This window comes from Taudactylus pleione, unplaced genomic scaffold (assembly GCF_031769625.1).
Source record: "Taudactylus pleione unplaced genomic scaffold, aTauple2 ptg000086l, whole genome shotgun sequence".
NCBI lineage: Eukaryota > Metazoa > Chordata > Amphibia > Anura > Myobatrachidae > Taudactylus > Taudactylus pleione.
This window is the reverse complement of record NW_028284488.1, coordinates 19,034,527-19,054,970: the sequence shown is the minus strand read 5'-3', so window position 1 is coordinate 19,054,970 and position 20,444 is coordinate 19,034,527. Positions and strand designations below refer to the sequence as shown.

Sequence of the window (20,444 nt, the reverse complement as noted above, 5' to 3'; positions counted from 1 at the left end):
ATCTGCATGTGAAATGCTACGTTACAGTGTCAGCGACTGTAACATAGCGTTTCACATGCAGGTACACCCGTAGACGCACAGATAACATTGGCATGCTGCATATCATTTTAATCAGCAGAAGCTGCTTGTGCTAGTTGTTCGCATCACTGTGTGAATAAGACTCATTTGAAGGTAAAAAGTCGCACAAAAACATGCTCTGCGCTACCGAGTCACAGCATGGCGTGATTAGAAGGGCTGTTTAACGGTCAAGGAGGATAGATGTATGAGGACACATCTGTACAAAATCTCCACAACAAACACCTGCAATCTGCATAACCTGCCCACCCTACACTGAACTCCCTGTTTTGGACACTGCAAGTACTTTCCTCTTCACCTGCAACTACTTGATATTTGAACTTTCAGATTCTGAGAAACATTTTACCATTTTATTATTTAATACTCTTCATTTTACTTTTAAACACACTACATTATTTACTCTCTTCCACTACCTCACCTCCTTATTGCACTGCCTCATTGTCTGGCTCTCGTCGAAATGTATCCTCTGCCGTTCTTTCCTGCCCACCAACGATTTGTACACTTGCCATCCTTTTCTCTCCCCCTCCTATCCCCCCTCCCTACTCCCTGAGACTGCCACTATGCCTCCTCACTCCTGTCCCCATACCAATTCTCTCCACCGGCTCTCACCTTACCCCCCGATCCGGCCTACCCCATAGCCCAGTCTATGTCATCAACATGTACCCTGTCCCCTCCCTCCCATTCTCTTGTGCCCTCTGGAATACCAAATCCATCTGCAATAACTGCCCACTATCCACAACCTCTTAATTTCCCACCCTCTTAACCTTTTCGTCATCACCGAAACCTGGTTCACTCCTCTGACACCACCTCCCCTGCTTTCCTCCCCTATGGGGGACTCCCCCCCCACCCACTCTGTCAGACCTGACAACTGGCAAGGTGGCAGAGTGGGCATGCTCTTTCACATTATCCCACCTAAGCCCTCCCTTTCTTTCTCCATCTTTGAGGTCTTCTACCGTTCCCCATGCTTCCCTACCCAATTCCTTGACAACTTTGCTGCATGACTTCCCCACTTCCTCTTCTGCTGACCTCCCCTCTATCATCCTTGGCAACTTCAACATCCCTATCGACATCACTAATCCCGCATCCACCAATCTTCTTGCCCTTCCTCCTCCTTTGGACTTTCTCAATGGACTGCCACCGCCACCCACTGTCTTGGCCACTCTTGTGTGCTCTCTCTGACCACATCTACTTTCCTTCATTCTCGCAACTCCTCCCCTCACCCAAAGTCATCGTCACCAGACGTAATCTTGAGAATTTCAACCCTGCTGTTTTGCCCTCCTTACTTGCTACTCTCCTCTATCAACCATGATCTGCCCCAACCAGACGGCCTCCTATCCATCATCCTCACCTCTGCACTTGACTCTGTTGCCTCCATCTCCTCTGTCCCCCGCTGCCGTTCCAAACCCCAACTCTGGCACTTCGCCAAGCCCCTTTGGAGAATATCTTGCTTAATGGCGGACTTCCTCCACTTCAAGTTTGTCCTCTCTTCCTACATCTCTGCCCTATCCCTCGACAAGCAGTACTTCCAGTCACTCAACTCCTCTGTCCTCCAATACTTTCAACAATCTCCTTGCCCCCCCCTCCTCCCATCTTCCCTCACTGCAACTGACTTTGCATCCTTCTCTTCCACAATTGAGGCAATCCGTCACAAAATCTCCTCCGATCTCCCTGCTGTAGCCCCATCTCCCCCACCATCTGCTCCCTCTGGCCACACCACCATGTGCTCCTTCCACCCCACCACGGGTGACTAGGTCCACTCCCTCATCTTGTACTCTCCCCCTCCAACTGCCCCCTTGACCCCCTTCCTTCTCGACATCTCGGCTCCCTCTCCTCCACTGCCTGCTTCCTCCTTGCTCACCTTTCAACGTATCTCTCTCCACGGCATCTTTCCCTCACCTTTCAACCATCTCTTGTCACACCTACTCTGAAAAAAAAAACAACAACCTCGGCTCGTCCTCACCCACTAACTACTACCCCATTTCTCTTTTCCCTTTCGCCTCCAAAATACTTGAGCGGCATGTCTACAACCCTCCTCACCAGCTACCTGTCTGATAACTCCATCCTTGATCCTCTCCAATCTGGCTTTTTCGCCCACTTCACTCCACTGAAACCGCCCTGGTCAAGTCACCAAATCCAAAGGCTACTTCTCTATGCTCATCCTCATGGACCTCTCTGCGGCCTTTGATGCCGTGGATCATCCTCTCCTCCTCCGCACCCTTCACACCATTGCTCTCTCTAACACCTTCCATGCCTGGTTAATCTCATACCTCACGAACCACTCCTTCTCTGTGTCTGCCTCCGGCTCCACCTCACCCCTTCCGTATTTCCGATTGGTATCCTGCAGGGTTCTGTCATGGGCCCCCTGCTCTTCTCCTTGTACACCTCTTCCCTGGGAGAACTCATCAGTTCCTTCGTCTGATGACAAGCAACTATACTTCCCTCTCTCTCTCTATTGCTGTTGACAATACCAACATCTCCCCTGTTCCCCAGCTTTGCTGCTTGGGTGTCACCCTTGACTCCATTTTCTCCTTCGACCCCTACATTCAATTCTCCCAGAATGCTACCAAACTGATTATTCACTAACTAATCATTTCTCAGCTCGACTACTGCAACCTTCTCACTGGCCTCCCACATTCCCATCTCGCTCCCCTTCAATCTGTTGTCAACGCTGCAACTAGACTGATCTTCCTCTCTTGCGCCATTCCACTTCCTCCACTCCACTCCGCCAAAACCTGCACTGGCTCCCATTCCCCTATAGAATCCTCTTCAAACTTCTCACCCTCTCTAACGTCACTGCTCCTTACAATACAATGCAGGAAAAGGACATGGATTATACACATTGCTGCATTAGCGATCATAAAACTTAAAATAAGCAGAAGGGAGTCAGCAACCAAGTGTTAGGTGCTCTTGTGAGGAGTAAGGAGTAGATGAAAGTATAAGTAAGGAGAAGCACATGAGGGAAGAGGGCCCTGCTCGTAAGAGCTTACATTATAAAGAGGAGGGGCAGACAAACAGGCGTGAAACAGATGGGGTACACAGGGAGGAAGAAGCATGTAGTAGCGGGTTAGGATGAGAGCCTGAAAGCTATGATGAAGTAGTGAGTCTTGAGAGCCCGTCTGAAGATTTGTAGAGAGGTGGAGAGTCTGATCGGAAGTGAGAGAGCGTTCCAGAGGTAGGGAGTAACAGGGGCAAAATCTTGGAGGTGGGAGGAAGTAATCAGTTAGCAGGAGAGACTAATGCATTTGTTGAGCGAAGTGGGCGGGAGTGTGAAGGGAGCTGAGGTCAGAGATGTAAATGGGAGAGGATTGGGGGAGGGCTTTGTAAGTGAGTGTAAGCATCTTGAATTGGTTTCTGAAAAAGGGGAGCCAGTGTTGGGTTTGTAGTAGAGGGGAGGCAGAAGTAGAAGATTTGAAGAGGAAGCTGAGCCGAGCAACAACATTGAGGACAGATTGGAGTGGAAAGAGGTGGGAGTCAGGGAGGCCAGATAGGAAGAGGTTAAAGTAGTCCAATCTGGAGATGACCATTGAGTGGATTGAGGGTCTTGGTAGCATCCAGGGTGAGAAAGGATCTGATCTTGGAAATATTTTTTTAGATGGAAACGGCAGGACTGCCAGAGGTACTGAATGTGTGGTTTGAAGGAGAGAGAGGAGTCCAGGTTTACTCCAAGACAGCGCACTTTGATGCTAGAGTACATAGATGTGCCGTCAATTAATAATGACATTGCGGAAAGTGAGGTAATGTGGGAGGGTGGGAATATGATCAGCTCGGTCTTGGATCTATTAAGTTTAAGAAAGTGCAGGGACATCCAGGAAGAGATAGCAGAGAAGACCGTTGGAGATATGACAGGGAGAGGTCAGGGAAGGAAAGGTAGATCTGATTATCTGTGTATCATCAGCATAGAGATGATATTGGAGTTCAAAAGAGCTGATGAGTTCACCTAAAGAGGACATATACAGGGAGAATAGGAAAGGTCCAAGAACAGCACTTTGGGGAACACCTACTGTTAGTGGAAGTGGGTGGGAAGAGGAGTTATGAGAGGAGACAGATAAGGGGACAGCCAGGAGAAGACAGTGTCACAAAGACCAAGGGAGTGAAGGATTTGCAGGAGGAGAGTTTGGTCCACAGTGTCAAAAGCAGCAGAGAGTAGTGGCCCTTGTATTTGGCAGCATGGAGGTCATTGCTGACATTTGTGAGGGCTGTTTCAGTGGAGTGGAGAGAACGGAAGAGGGAATGGGAAGAAAGGCAGTAAGGCATTTGTAAACAATACACTTATCCTAATATGTCATGTGGTGGGAGTGAGCCGCCAGGTCCTGTGCAACTCTGCTTGCGCCAAACGTAGTCTTTGTGTCTTTTTCACCCAAAATGCGTTGTATTCGCAAACAGATGTGACAAACTGCTTCTCAAGACTGCACTGATTAATTTAGTATGTGAAACTTGTCTAACTGTGCAACTGAATCGAAGCACAGTTAATCTTGGCATGGAAAAAAGGCGCAGCCGCTACATTGTAGCACTTTGTATACAGTTTCATCCGTTTGTGATGAAGACACATTTTCGTATGAAAAGACCTAAAATGCTTGGCACAAGCAGTCAGACGGGACCTGGCGCTCCAAAAGGGCTGATTGGTGCAACTGCAACAATAATGTATGAGGAAACAAGAGTTTAGAAGGCCCTTCTACCAATTCTGTACTTTAAGTAACTTCTTTTTCTTCATGTAAATTATTACATCTCACAGTTAACAGCCAGGGGGGCTATATGAGCTGGTGAGGCAAAATAGCTAATGAGGCAAGCTAGCTGCTTTAGGCTTCAGAAACACTGCATAAGAAAATACAATATTGATAATGCAGAATAAATGATTATCTGTTACTATCAATCTACTCTATACTTTATTAAAACCTGTGAGCACTTAAGAATCATTTTACATGGAAATCATTAATAGCATATATTGGCTGCAGTTCTACTGCTTTCACAGAGGGGCTAACAGTGCTCAAAATAAGGAGAACTAGTGTCAGTGGGTCAACGGCTTATGTATAGATGTATACTGTCAATCTTATAGCAAAAATCAATACTATGAAAGGCAGAGGAATTAAGTGTTTAAAGTTAGTCAACTTGTCATCATGTGTTTGATTTACCAGAATTTAGAAGATTATACAATTTAAAAAAAAAGACTTCCTTTTAGCTTATTTTTTTTGACAGCACCACTTTCCAGGTAAATCTTTTTTATTATTCTTTGTTTTTCTGCATTTATAAATGTATTTTTCCCCTTCCAACCTACCTTCAGAGAATACCTCCTTTTAATTGAATCGAATTGGCATACTTTCAGTTTTAACTGTGATACAATGTTAAACGTTACAGCTTCAGACTCTGCGGTTGTAAGGGTTTAAGTTATTATGTACTAACTGGGATACCCGGCGTTGCCCAGGTTGAAGACTGGACCCTGAAGTACACCTGCAGCCTTTATTTGTTTACAGTGTCCTCGCCTATAACCCCATTCCATTGATCCTGAAAAGGACCCTACTGTTTGCTAACATACATGCAAACAGTGGAGTAACTACCGTGGGTGCACAGGGTTCAGCTGCTGTGGTGCCCCAACTGCCTGTTTGGCCCGGCACTCCCCCTGCAGTCATGCACACAAGGTGGGCCGGTCCAATCAGTGCTGCCGATGGGGGCCCAGGTGGAGTGATATTGATTTGATGCTGGCCAACCAGTTGGCGCAATGGTAGGCAGTCATGGAGAGATGAGCGCCGCCGGTCATGAGGCAATCTGAGCTCGTGGACCGGCAGCCAATTGGCAGTGGCCGCTCCTGGTTGGCTGCCGGTCCGAGAGCTTTGATTGGCTCGCGACCAGTGCTAGATTCAAATTGTGCAGGCACTGTTGGTACATGTCTGCTGCTGTGCCAACAGTAATTAGCTGGTGGCCTGGCCCCAAATCCACACCTGCTGGCTGCTGATGGCACACAGGTGGAGGCGAGAGGCTCCTGGAGTGACACGGGGACGTGAGTTACTGGGGGGCATAATGTGTAAGGGGCACTAGTATTGTATGGAATAATGTGTTATATGGGGTTCTACTATGTGGCATAATCTGTAAAGGGCATTACTGTAGGGTATAATGTGTAAGGGGCATTACTGTGTATTGTAAGGAGCATTACTGTATGACATAATGTATAAAGGACACTACTAACTAGTGGCATAATGTGTATAAGGGGTACTACTGTGTGGCATAACATGAATGCACTGGCGTAACTACAGTAGGTGCAGGGGGTGCGGCTGCTATGGGACCCTGCCCTCCCCCTGCACCTATGGTGCCAGCACTGACGACACTACGTTAAATTGTGGATTTACAAACTGTGTTAAATATGGGACCACCTGCTGAGTCTGCAGTACACTACTGAAAATCAGTGCTTTCAGACCGGGGGCGTGGTGTGGGCGGAGCGGCACTCGCAGCTCCCGCCATGCCCACACCACATTCCCAATATGGATTGCATCTTGGTGAGCTCTATAATAGTGAGCACCAGCGGGGACATCGGTGTAAAAAGGAAAGGTGTTTTGTGTTAGGAGAGGGGGGGATCTATGTTTGGGTGAAGCGCTATGTGTGTGTGTGTGTGTGTGTGTGTGTGTGTGTGTGTGGTGGGAGCAGAGAACTATGCGCCTGATTCAGAGCCGGACGCTATTTGCGGTCGTTCGTTCTGAAAAAAGGGGTGGCTATTCAAATGAACCTTTCGCTCTTTGCGGTCTGTTCACGCCTCTATGTCTGAATGAGCGAACAAAACTTGCGGTCGTTTTTTTTTAATCTACGCCCCCTGGCCGCTCGCATCCTACGTCATGTCCGCTATTTATTAGATTAATCGAGTACATCAACCAGCGTATGAACTGCTCGCTATTCTTGTGGTTGGTTTTTCCTACCACAATCTTGCGAGCAGTTCTGACTATAAAATAACCCAGTGACGTGGTCAATGACGCTGCTGTATTAATTATGAACACCCTTAAAACACCCGTTTTGACCTTTAAGCACACCTGCGTTCTGATCTCCACTCCCCGTTTTCAAGCACCTTCCCCTGTTACCACCCACATACGCCTCCTCCTGTCACTTAAAATAGCAGGCATTCGCTATTTAGCGAACAAACGATTTTCGGCTGCACTGACTGGTTCGCGCATGCGTATTACGATCTGTACGCATGCGCAGTTGGGCAAACATCGCTCGGAACGAACGAGCGGCCGCTTCCGAGCGGCTCTGAATCAGGCCCTATGTGTGGGGTCCTGAGTGAGTGGATGAGGGGGGGATCTGAGTAAGGAGGAATATCTATGTGAGGGTGGGGACCTGAGTTAGGGGAATCTGTATGGGTGCAGTGCTGTATGTGTGTGGGGGTGATCTGAGTGATTGGACAGAGCTGTGTGTGGGGGGGGGTTGTGATTGTCCTAGGGAGGCCCGTGAAAATGTTGCTATTTAGCCCCCTAGGTCTAGTTACGCCCCTGACTGAATGGGCTCTGTGTGGCATAATTTGAATGGGCTCTGTGTGGGGGTAAATGTATGTGTTTTTTTTTACATCTGGGGAGTCCCTATTAAGATCTTGCTATTGGCCCACAAAGTTCTATTTACGTCCTTGCATGCAAACACAGAGGCTCTGGATTTAATATGAACTTGCATGAGTCATCACGTTTCTCAGAATGTTAGGTTAAAAGGATACTTTTGTAGCTTTTTCACAGGTTTTTGGCAGACTGACAATTTCCGCTGAAGCCAGCCCCAGAACCTGTTATTTAAGAGTGTCCCCATTCTTAGGGATTGTTGACAGTATGTGGCCCTGACTAAGTTTAAACCCAGGCAAAAACATAATCCTGGTCAAACTACACCGCATTGCCAAATTTGGTGGAGCTGGGTCCAAAACTCTGGCCATGCATAAAGGACAGACAGACAGAAACGCTTTCTCGCTTATTATATAGATAATTAGAATTTCTCAGTTTCTAGCTTCCCTGACATTCTTTCTGGACTTATAAGTTTTTGCTATACTAGCACATTATAGTGTAGCATGTATCTCATATTAAATTGAGTTATCAACGATTTCCACGTTATATTTGGCTATATGTGTCAGTTGAGCATGAATCAGATAGAACCTCACGACTAGATAAAATGTTATGTTTATAAACTTATTCAGGGCCCGGCACAAGTGCCGAGTTTACAGACTCCAGACATAATTCATTGGGCAGTATCCCAAGCCAGAATAGGATAAGAAGCTTTGCTCACTAACATACCTTACCATGTGTGGCTTTTATACTGCACCTCAAGCATATCCATGTTTGCTTCAGCATGGGGCTAGTCATAGCTGTTGCTGGTGGACATACAGAACAGGTAAGTTAAATAGCTTACTTTTGGGTATATGATTGCAGAACTTTTTTTCAATGTTTGCATTGGTGACATATATTCTAATAGTTTGAATTTGGTAACCAGACCCCATTTAAGCCTAACAAAGAATTTTGTATGGTTTGTTTTGTAAGTTTCAGCATATTGCACATGTAATGTGTCTCTCCATTTGATTTGAATTAGAATCTCATCAATAAAAGACCTTAGAAATCCATAAATGATTTTCCTAACCACAAGCTGGGTACACACCTCAGCAATGTGGCAACACAATGTAACGATTGTATGGCATGCGATATACTATCTGTCGTACAACTGTGCAATATATAGTTACATAATGTTATAACACCGCGTCTGTAGCATCATCCTATCTGATGTGCAGCACTTCAGATTGGAAGATTGAACCACTCAATTTATTAAACGGTGCATTTGGGGGTACACACTATATGATGGTCATTGTGATCCATTGTGGATCACAAGATCGGTAATATATCGTATAGTGTGGAAAATGAGAATACATGTTGGTCGGGGGGAGGGGGGGGTGCGAAGGGCAATTATTTTTATTTAATAATAAATAAAAACTAGAAACTAAGTCAGCCTGGACAGCCTAAGTGTAACGTAGTCAATGTGAGCTATGGTGCCATCCTGTGGCCTCTGCCTTATAAACCAGTTATCAGTACAATATAGAGCACTGTAAAATACTTGCACAGTATTTAAATTAAGTTCATATTTCCAATTGTAGATCTAGTTATTGGCATAGCAGTGTATTTTTTGCTATAATGTATAAAAATATGCTTATCACATGAATTTGTTGAGAAAAGGTTATTGAGGAATTTGCTTTTTAGATTATTATATTTTTTTAATTAAAGTTTCTGTTTAATGGTCTTGACAGAGGAGTTTAGGATGCTTGTCACACATTCTTAAACCAGACTATATTTTGTTTGGTGATCCAGGTTTTATTAAAGTGTACCTACCAGTCATTTGTCAGCTGAACCAATACTCAGCTCCTGTCTCATGGTGTCTATAGTTCCTAATTAATATTTCTGAAAACAATGGCAGTCTCTACTGTGTGAGGTTCTTACTTTGCTTACTAAAATGTACTTAACATTAGCCTCGGAAACACTGATTCCGAGGAGCCATCTGCGGGGGCATGTTAGTGAGATAGGGTTAGCTGCAATTATTCTTATGAGCTTTTTCATTTGTTTTTCCATAGAAGTGGTATAAATCTAGCAGATATTCTCTTTGCATTTGACCTAACCATATAACAGGATACACAGCTGCTACGCACCTAGAACTGAAGACTGGTTCACACTTCATAAAGCAACACTGTAACAGTGCTGCTTCACACCTCAGCACTGTGCCTCTTGCCACATGTCGCACACCTTTCTGGAATCTATTTAAACATTTCATGTCTTACTGGAACGTGTCTGAAAATGAGTTTTCACCACAGAGATCGCTTCTGTTACATCTATACTTTGTGATTGTGTGGATATCAAAAACATAAATAAAAAAATGACCAATTTGTTTAGAAAATCTATATTGTGTAATGTATGATGGTAGTAATCTAAAAGCATTTTTCAGTAATTGCCAGACTAAAAGCTTTCCCTAACAGTACTGTAACCAATATACTGAACTGCTGAACCATGATGGTGGCGGATTTATTTAGTATTGCTGGTCACAGGAGACATATGACTTACTGCGAGGAAGATATGTGCAACAAAGCAAATAGTCTCCATCCCATTTAAATAATTACTGTTTTATAGTAATTTTATTATCATGCTGCTGACATATAAGTGCCTGTTATACCTTTTAACTCCACAGTGGCAAATACAGTTAAAACTGTGTATATAGATGTAATATGTACTATTTATTTAAATAAAATAGTTTTATGATTTTGCTACCAGACTGACCACAGCTGCTTTGACAGGCAACAAAAAAATAAACTTTTTGGGCATACTTGCCTACTTTTGAAAAAGCATTTCAGGGAGAATGTGAAAGCAGCACCTATGAGCGCGGCAGTACTGCTACATCTGAGAGGCGTGTCATAAAATTGACTGACATCCAAATGTAAATACAGTTAAAAAGGGTACTTCCTCATCTTTGCGGCCCCCTCCTGGAGGCACTGGTTATGCTACTTACGTATCTACACAAGTCAGTGAAGATACCCAAGTAGCGTAAAGATCAGCCAGTGACCAACGTCATTCCCTCCCATCAAGTGGGCATGGAGGGGGAATATATCCTTGTGGCGAGCGAAGCAAGCCAGCAAGGGGCCGAATGGTATCTCCTCATCTTTACGCCACTTACGTATCTTCAGTGACTAGTGTAGATACGTAAGTAGCGTAACCAGCGTCTCCAGCAGGGGGCCGCAAAGATGAGGAAGTATCTTTAATAAGATTTACTTGTTGATGAAAATACACTGATACTTTTCAGAAATTGCATGGAGCCACAGGGATCATTGTGACTTATAACGAATGGAAGGAAATTATACTATTGATCTAATTGGAATGTACATATCTATGGGTTTTTCTATATAACCGCTTCATAATGGGGGTAAGGTGCAATCAGGGAGATTGGTAGGCTCTTCAGGGAGTCAGGGAGATGGCTACTGTTTCAGGGAGTCTCCCTGACGATCAAGGAGAGTTGGTAAGTATGTTTTTGGGCATTGCTAAATATATGAAGTGTTATTGTAATTGAAGTGTTACATTGTTAAGCTATGAAATGTGAACCTGTGGCATTATTGCCCTGTGGTTACTATTATAATATTGCAGTTATGACATGCAGCAAGTAGGCAGCAAAGTTTTGTTCATAAACTAGATCAAGTTTGGACAAATCCCAGGAGCCATGTAAGCTATTCGCCTAAATATGGTTCCTAATGCCTACTTTATTGGAGTTATTTCTGTTAATCAGTGGCTGTATCTTCACGGTCTCTTTAAAAGAACCTGCTGGATAATATTAACTGACTGGCTCCTGAAATCTACATTAATTGTCCACCTCTTGACTTTGTATATGCCTGCAGCAAGGAATTAGTACAGTGCCTTTATCCATAAACATATAAACATCTGTCCCAATCAGAAGCTGAAATTATTTTTCCTCCACTATGTATGACTGATACCCCATTGCAAACTCATTTGGACAGGGACATCTTTACTTTTCTATTTCACATCACTGTATGTCCTCTGTTTTTATCACGAACCTTTTACTGTGCAGCGCTGCATAATATCTTCACCGTTTATGATAATAAGATATATGAAAAAGGTGTTGGCTTAGGTTTCATAGCCAAATACATCAAGTTGAACCTTTTTCAGAGTTTTATATGTTTTATCCAGAGGTAGTCAAAACTGAGCTCTCAACAAGACAGATGTCAATTTAAACACTGTGCTTAAAAATAAATATTTTCTGATTCTGTAAATGGGGTTGGGTCATGATATAAACTAAAAAATTGATTCTTTCAGTTCACCAATAGGAAGATCACTTCATTGATATGTCTCCTGGGCTTACACTAGAGATGACAACATGCAGTGGCTTTACGATTCAAACTATTTTGGTGGAATAATGGGAAATAAATATAGACCTGCAAATAATCAGACAAATGTGACCTGGTGAATCATGCATTAGTCATTCTGCTTAGATACTGAAAACACCATAAGACATCACTTGGAAATGTGCTTACATGTGCCACATCAAGCATAATGTCTCATTACAAAGTGCTCCCTCTGATATTAAAATCCGTTCTCACATTCCTCACTTTTGCAGGCATACCGAGAAGATGTTAACAAACAAAAACAAACCTTTAACCTTTATTAAACATTGAACAGTCTTGTGTTTCTTACCCACCTGGGATGATCTTCAGGGCAAAATGCAGGCTACAATAGAATGGTTTTGAAGTGGCCTAAAATGTTTTCTTCTGACATTCACTGCTCTATAACTCCCAGAATCTTTTGTTGTACAGCACTGTAGAAATCTATATTCACACTCTCTGCTCTACTTGTAGGCATTTTCCGTTCTAGCACCATATTCCCACAGAAGCCTTAGTATAGAGACATAAGAGGCTTTGATTTCGCTTGCAATTTTCAGCACATTATTTTTCATTATAATGACTGCTAAATGCTGCAGCAGGATGTCAATTTTTTATCACTGCAGAAAGCAGGTGCTTTCTCGTGACATTTAACTAAAATAAAGCAATGCCTGCCCTTTCTTTAGACTTAATCCATGCTGTGATAGTTAAAGGAGCATTCAGTCTTAAGGAAGTGATTTTTTAAAGCAGAGGTTCGTTAACAATTTCAGCAGAGTTACCAAGATTTTTATTTTATTTTACTATGTTAAAGCTGCAGAATACGGTTAAAGGTCTTTCTTTTCCTTTTTTTTCAGTTTAAATTTTGTACTGATTTAACCAGTGTTGTAGACAACAAATTACTTTAAGATATGTTGTAAAAATTCATGTCTGCTAAAACATTAGTACAGATGCATTAAAATTAATGAGCTTCGCTTAGTGTATGACTTCACATCCTATTAGATTCTTGAAATTTTATTCTTTTTTCGTTTATTAAATGTTTATTGCAAGCAACAAAAGCAAAAGTTGCAGACTGATACATTTTAAGCTACGCGGACTAACCTTGAACCTTTAATTAATGTAGCTGATACATTCACAGAAGCTTCAAAGCTCACTCACTAATAAGCTTGGCTGAACAGACTGCATCCACTGGGGGGCGACATTCAACCATGGAATAGAGACTTGTAAAAAAAAAAAAAAAAAAAAAACCTGCTCTTTTGTTTGCATCATCATTATTAGAATTATTTTTCATTTGCTTGTGCTTAAAATACTAGTTTGTTAATTATTTAAATTATAAAAATGCCCAGGACATCTATAACTTTGAAATATTACTAGTTAATATTTGTAATGAGTATCCCGTCCTCCTCCCTTCCTGCACTCACAGCCTTACTGGATTTGTGAGTTCAGGTGTTAAATCTAACTTCACATGGTATTTAAATTCCAAAATCAGCATAAACCATGGAAAGTGGGTGGCAAGCTTAACATAAACTCCTGAAAGAACTGCAGGAGTGACATTATTAACAAAGGGGACATACATTTAAATACCATCCAAGACAAAGATGGATTATATTAAAAGGCTTTGTCTTATAAGAGTGCTGCCGCCTTCTTATTTTTTTTCTCTCCATTTAAACATTATTTTTCAAATCTAGTTATATAAGAACATACTGGATAATGCAGTTTTGTGTGTAATTATACCCAACAGCTCGGAAACTCCCACATACTGATGCAAATATATGCTATGTTTATTAAATGTCAGGTATTGAAATCACCATCATCCAAGTAGAGTGGGGAAAGGACATTGTATTGTGTTACCCCTCCAAAGACTGAACCGTGTTGGCATGTTTATAGTATAACAAAAAATACCCACTATCAGTGTGTCTTCATATTGGGAAAGATTCATAGTTTTCATTAAAACAAATAAAGTAACATCTTTATATAGTCATTTCCAGCCTTATTATTAGACAAATCATTGGAAAAGTGTGCATATTTGAATTGCTTCTATAAATCTACATTTATCACAAGTAGATCTGTTTTGTTGTTGTTGCCTTTTTCTATAAGGTTATATGTCCTTTTTAATGTTTAATGGGTGGAAAGAAAACAAAGGCTCTGCCAAGGAAAGGTATTTTGGAAGAATAGACCTTCTTTTTGTTACAGCTCATTTTGTGTACACGTGCGTGTTCGTGTGTGCGCACACGAGTATATCCCACACAGTGAAAATTCTGATTCTATGTGAAGGCATTTTATACTTCTCTTTTAGCTCCTAAATAAAGTCAGAAGTCAATGCAAAGAAATGGTGACATATTGTTATACCAACATAATGAATGGTTTTGTATATTTATGTGCCCACACCTACATAGCATGCCATTGGAAACCATGCAACCAGATATCATTTCTGTTAGAAAACGAATAAATTCATATGGATTACTTCTATGCAGAACTAAGTTTATCTTTCATCACTTGGTATTGTACCAGGTTTATGGGACTGAATGTCTTTTTGCCATTTCATCTTTGATATCCTCTTGCCACTTTAAACTTAGTTTTTCAAAAATGTAATTAATAATCGGTTTACCAGCCAACTGAAGCTTCCTATCTGACACATTTAATTCTGTTGACGAACAATAAACCCTACCCCTCAAGCTTGGTGTCTGAGTGTCGTCCTTGTCCCATAACTGTCCTTTGTTCCCCACATCCAATCTGTATCCAAATCCTGTTACATGCATCTAAGAAACTTTTCCAGAATGTACATAGATTTTTCTCAAGATACTGCAAGGAAAATTAATCTACTCATTACTACCTGCTTTGACCAATTAAACAGAACCATACGACCAATAATTCACTAGGACTGGATTGCAGTGAGTATGTTGACCTCACAAATCCGGCGCCGTGATCCCAACACAGGTTTACTGCTTTTTACAGCATTTTACTCATGCGGGTGTTATAACTTTAAACACAACCTCCCGTACCCAACCCTATATATTTTTCCTAATCGTGCAGTCATAAAACTTGGGTATTAAGGATTTAACCACTTACCTGGCACAGTCAAAGAGCAAATATAACTGACTTCATGGGGCCTATTTATTAAATAGATGGAAAAAACAGCTAGAAAAATCTTTTTCAGGTCTGTTTAACAGAGAACATTTAGACTTAATGTTTCACCATCCACTTAAGGTCCCTTCTGAGCATAAACGTCCCTGCATTGGAAGACTATCTCGGTAAGTGGATGTGGTTTGGAAGAGTGCACTGTTCTTCCCGGAATCTGGGAGAATACAATGAAATCCCGCTAGTCTCCTAGCCATTACAGAACAGTAGGCAAGAATGTTTAAAATGTAGACTTTTGTTTTTAAGTTTAAGGATTTGAACTTTGTGTGGCACATATTATGCAGTTCCAATAACTATATTAATATAACAATGATGATGATATTATGCATTTTAATCTGTGCTGCTAAAGTGACTGTGATTCTTAATAACCTGGCAAAATATAATAACTCACATCATGTATACGTTTTCCAATTGCAACAGAGTACGCTGCACCATATAAATAAATATTCTATAGAAAGTATTAAAAAAAAAAAAAAAAAGTGTAAATGTTTACATATTGCAGGTATAGCTTCAGGTACCCACATAATTCTATAAAGTATAATACAACTATTTGTTAAGCAAGAACCTAGCTAAGCTGTTTCAAAATTGAAAGCTCATTTTGAGTGGACATTGCATCTTGACATTATTTAGGGTGGACCAACGAGAGTTCAACTCTGGAATCCAGAGTTTTTTGTTTTATTGATAATTTTCCTGATTTTTAGACCTGTCCCAATGAGACAGCAGATATAGAAGATCACATTTTAATGCTTCCTTTTGTATTCCCCACACTGGTTACTGGTAGAAACTGTCTAATTCAGGATTATTTATTAAACACCACAGGGCTGAAAGTATGTGGTTACCTGAACATCACTCTAATGTATCCTTATTGAACTTATAATTCCAAAACCATAGAACTTAATATGGAGTTGGTCACCCCTTTGTTGCTTTAACAGCTTCCACTTTAATGGGAAGTCTTCACACTAGATTTGTGAACATGGCTGCAGGGATTTGTTTTCATTTAGCCACAAGACAATTGGTGAGATCACACTCTGTCGCCTGATGTTTGGTGATGAGGCCTGGCTCCTTGTCTGCCTTCCAGTGCATCCGAAAGTGATCGATAGGGTCGAGGTCCAGGCTCTTCACAGACCAATTAAGTTTACCACCAAACTCTGCAAATCATTTTTGGTGGGCACTTCCTTTGTGAACGGGAGCGTTGTCATGCTGGATGCCATTGTTTGCTATATCATTTAGATTTCCCTTCATGGAACTGGTCCCTGGCCAAACCATGAATAACAGCCCCAGACCATAAATCCTTTTCCACCAAATTTTACAGGTGGATTACAGTTGGCGGTATGCATTTGCCTGGCATCCTATAAACTCTGATTCATCTGTCAGATAATGAAGTATGATTCGTCACTCCAGAGAACGCATTGCCAATGCTCCAGAGCCCAGTGATAGTGTGCTTTACCACCAATTCAGCTGTCATTTGGCATTGCGCAAAGTGGTCTAAGGCTTCTGTCAGCCATGGAAACCTAATCACTGACTCTTCCAATTAACAGCTCTTATGCTGATTGTTGCTCTTTTGGCATTGAAGCACTTCCTGTGTCTGGGGTCTCGTCTTCTAGCTGGGAGGTCCCTACTGCTTCAGTGGTCTGTCAGCACTGAAGAGTATTGCATGCAGGTTGCTCCGTCCCTGCTTTGGAGTTCTGGGCGCCACCATCTTCTTGGGGTTTCTCAGTCTACAGCCTTGGAGGTTGTGCTGGTCACCTGACACGTGTAACCAATTAGGATTGCTTCAAGGGAGGGCGGCCGACGCTGCACAGTGTCAGAGCTTTGTCTGTCAGTCTGTGTGAAGACGTCCTGACTGCGCTGCTGCCTTTCCAGTTACTGTGGTTTCTATTTGCTTCCAGCTCTTCCACATAGACCTTTTAACTCCCAGGCTGTTCTCTACTTTGGATTCACTGTGCTACTTGTGATATTTTCCTGTGGTCCAGTAGGCTGTGGTATTGTCTCCAGCATTTCCTGAGTTTTCTCTTTTGCCCTTTCCAAGTTTTGCAATATATCTCGACTGTAATGCAGAGATTTTCAGGTAAGTCACTCTGCATTCCCAGATCTAGTGCTCTTTCCACTAATTTACCAAGGGTGGTCGCCTACTACCCAGTTGCCTGGTGTGGTCGCATCTAAACGTGTCAGATGCCTGCGGCAGCTGCTGGTAGTTAATCTTCCGGCAGCTGCCGGGCTCAACCCACCCAGCTATTCCCTTGGTTGCCATGGCAACCTTTCCGCAGCTGTCTTCTACTCGCATAAAGCCATTCTTAAAAGTATACAGAAAGGCTATCCTATAAGGATCGTCCACCCATGGCTGCTGCCTGGGCTCAAAGGTATCGGGGAGGCTGCAGCTACCCTTCTCTTCCCCGCTACAGGCACTACTGTGAGACGACTGCGATGGACGATCCAGAGGCTGTCTCTCTCTATTTCTCTCTCACTAATATATATAATTATACATACAGTGGGTGAAATAAGTATTGAACTCATCAACATTTTTCACAGTAAATATATTTGTAATGGGGCTGTTGTAATGAATTTTTCACCAAATGTCAGCAACAACCCATGCAATCCAGACATACAAGAAATCAGACCATGTATGTTCATAAATTAAGTTTTATGTGTAATAATGTGAAATGAGTATTGAACACATGAAGCAAGGAAGGTGCAAAAAGGCATGGAAAGCCAAGACACCAGCTGCAATCTATCAGTAATTATGCTATGTATTTTCTTTGTGAGCAGATTTCTCCCCAGCTTTAGAAACTTGTATACAAGGCTGACATAGGCACACCTTAATGGTGCATATTGGTTTCCATTCATCAGCCTCTTGTACTTACTGGGCCTAATGCAGTACTTGGATGTAATTTGCACAAAAAGAAAAGAGCTAAGAATATGCACCCAGGTTACATCGGCATACTGTACTTCGCTTATATTTGTTTTGCTTGAGAAATACTAATTTGGTGATAGGTTTCAATAAGTCTTAATTTCTACAAAACAATAAAAATAAAACTTGCTGCACACAAAACATAATATATACATTAGCAATGAAGACAACAATTATAAGCTTCAGAGATAAATTCACAGTCATTCAGAAACTGTTATCGATTTGCACCTGTTATTAGCCACTCATAAATTATATGGTTTGGACAGACTTTTGTGCATCCATGCCAGTCTGAATTTGTTTGCAATTACATAAACACGCTCTTGGTGTACACGGCCTGCGTTATTCTGCCTATTCCCCATTCTTCCAGGCTCAGAGAAGGTGAACAGGGTGATCACCCCTATAGCACACACCCCTTTTTCCCGGTGGAGGTAGTGAGTCCCATGCCGTGGACTCCGGAGGCACAGCTGCTCTTGCGGGCAATCGTTCCAACACTCTTGTTTGCGGCTGCCTCTGTCCACAGCATCGGCTGCACTACTCTACCGGGAAAAGGGGTCTGTGTCATAGAGGCCTGTCAACCTGATCGCCCCCTCTGGATCTGCCACTGAATGTGATCAATGTTAAAGGAAAAGGACAACAGCTCTGCAGCACACTGGTGCATCCCAGGGCCTGCCTAAAATGTCTTAACCTTCATTTATTGAAGTACTGTAAGCAGGAATAAATGCAGCTCATTCCCATGGAATACCATTCCCATGAAGGAGAACGTTATAGAAGTCCCTGATCGTCGTCTGATCTGCTTTTTGGCTTTCCTGCATTATGCAGACTTCATCAAGTCATGCAGCAATTTTCTGCTGTGGGCAAAGAATAAGTTCACATTTAGGGTATGATCCAAATAGGAGCAAGTCAGTGTGGCACTTACAGTACCGCTGGACTCACCATGTAGGGGCTGCAAGCAAAAATGTGAAAGTCCAGGGTGAATTGGACTGCGACGGGGGTGAGTTGTACGCCGTTGCAATGGCAATTCACCCTCTTCGCATCTAATTGAATCGAGCCCATAGTGTTAGTTGTTTTTGTCACTTTTGAGTGTAATTATCTGTTTTATAATCTATCAAGCGTTGCCCACTGTCCAACTGTTGTTCAGTAAATGATGGGGCAGTAGGTAAAGCTTGGTGGACAAAAAAACAGAATAATAGCAAAGAAAAGGACTAGCAGGTGGCACAGCAGGGCCGAGCTGGAAACTGCAGGTGAGTGCTCAAACGGCCACCATCGCTGCCTTAAAGATTGTAGAATACATGTTGTGTAGTCCTGAAAAGGTATGAGGAATTTAATTATAGTTGTTAGTATTTGATGTTAAATCAGAAAATGCCTAGACCCACCACTGTACATCAATGTCTCCTTAATTGTGTTTAGACCCCTAGTGGATACGTAGATACATGTTTTCATGTTTGGATCCCATGTGTTAACTCAAATACACAAATATTTTCAAAACGAGTGTTGTATCTCCTTGAATTTTGATCTGATATGTATGACCTTTCTAAAGTAGAAGTTGTTGCTAAAAATGTTTGTCAGTAATGTAAGATATATAATGGTAATACTTGGAAATATAGCTTTGGGCAATGAGCAACATGTCATTGTTTTCCCTGACTTATTTTCCAGTTTATGCAACTGATGAGCTTATTGTGTAATCACACATGCTGCTTTTAGGACTTTGTCAATGCTCAGGGGGATATCAAACTGAACAGTCTAAATTTAATATTGTTAATGATTAAGTATTACCTTATAATTAGACCTGTATAGTCTACTCAATACACCTACCTGACTTTCATCTTTAATTACAGTAGATATGCTCTCTAGAAGAGTTATTAGCGAGTTAGGTTGGGACAAGTAGTGGCAACACAGAGCATAAGTCAGATAGTTATAACAACAAAAAAACTACTGCCGCCAACGTATAGCTCTTCTGAGTGTAACTCTTTCCTTTCTCCGTAAAAGGTTCTGTTGGCTCCTGAATTCAGTGTTATTTAGTACATATTTGCTCAAAAATGACTCTTTATGATACATGACTTGCCTTTCAAACTAATTTGCAGTTCTTTTATAGAGTTTTTATTTTTTCTTGTTTAATGCATTAGAACTGTCTTCTGCCCACTGATGTTATCTGCTTTTTGTGACCTTTTCCTCCCTGCTTTTTGATCCTATCTGGCTACATTAACTCCACTGGTGTAACAACTTTTAATAGTTATTTGTGTTGTTTTTTTTTGTCTTTTTAATTTTACACAATGCCCAGTATGTTGTTTTGTTATCAGAAAAGTAGTAGTATTACTATTAACAATGTTTGTAAATTATGTAAACCCATAAATAGTGAAAAAATATATATTTTGCATGCAGAAAAAGTAATTATGCACTTACAAGAAATCTTAACGGTCTTAAGGCTGACTATTTCATTTGTAGCACTTATTTACACTTGTGCAA

The 20,444-nt window shown here is 41.8% G+C and overlaps 1 protein-coding gene across 2 annotated transcripts in view; it reads left to right on the top strand.

The window, feature by feature from the left end:
- The window catches only part of USP6NL (USP6 N-terminal like), a 241,838-nt gene that overhangs the window by 214,327 nt on the left and 7,067 nt on the right, over positions 1–20,444 (top strand). The gene's annotated exons all lie outside the window — the stretch shown is intronic.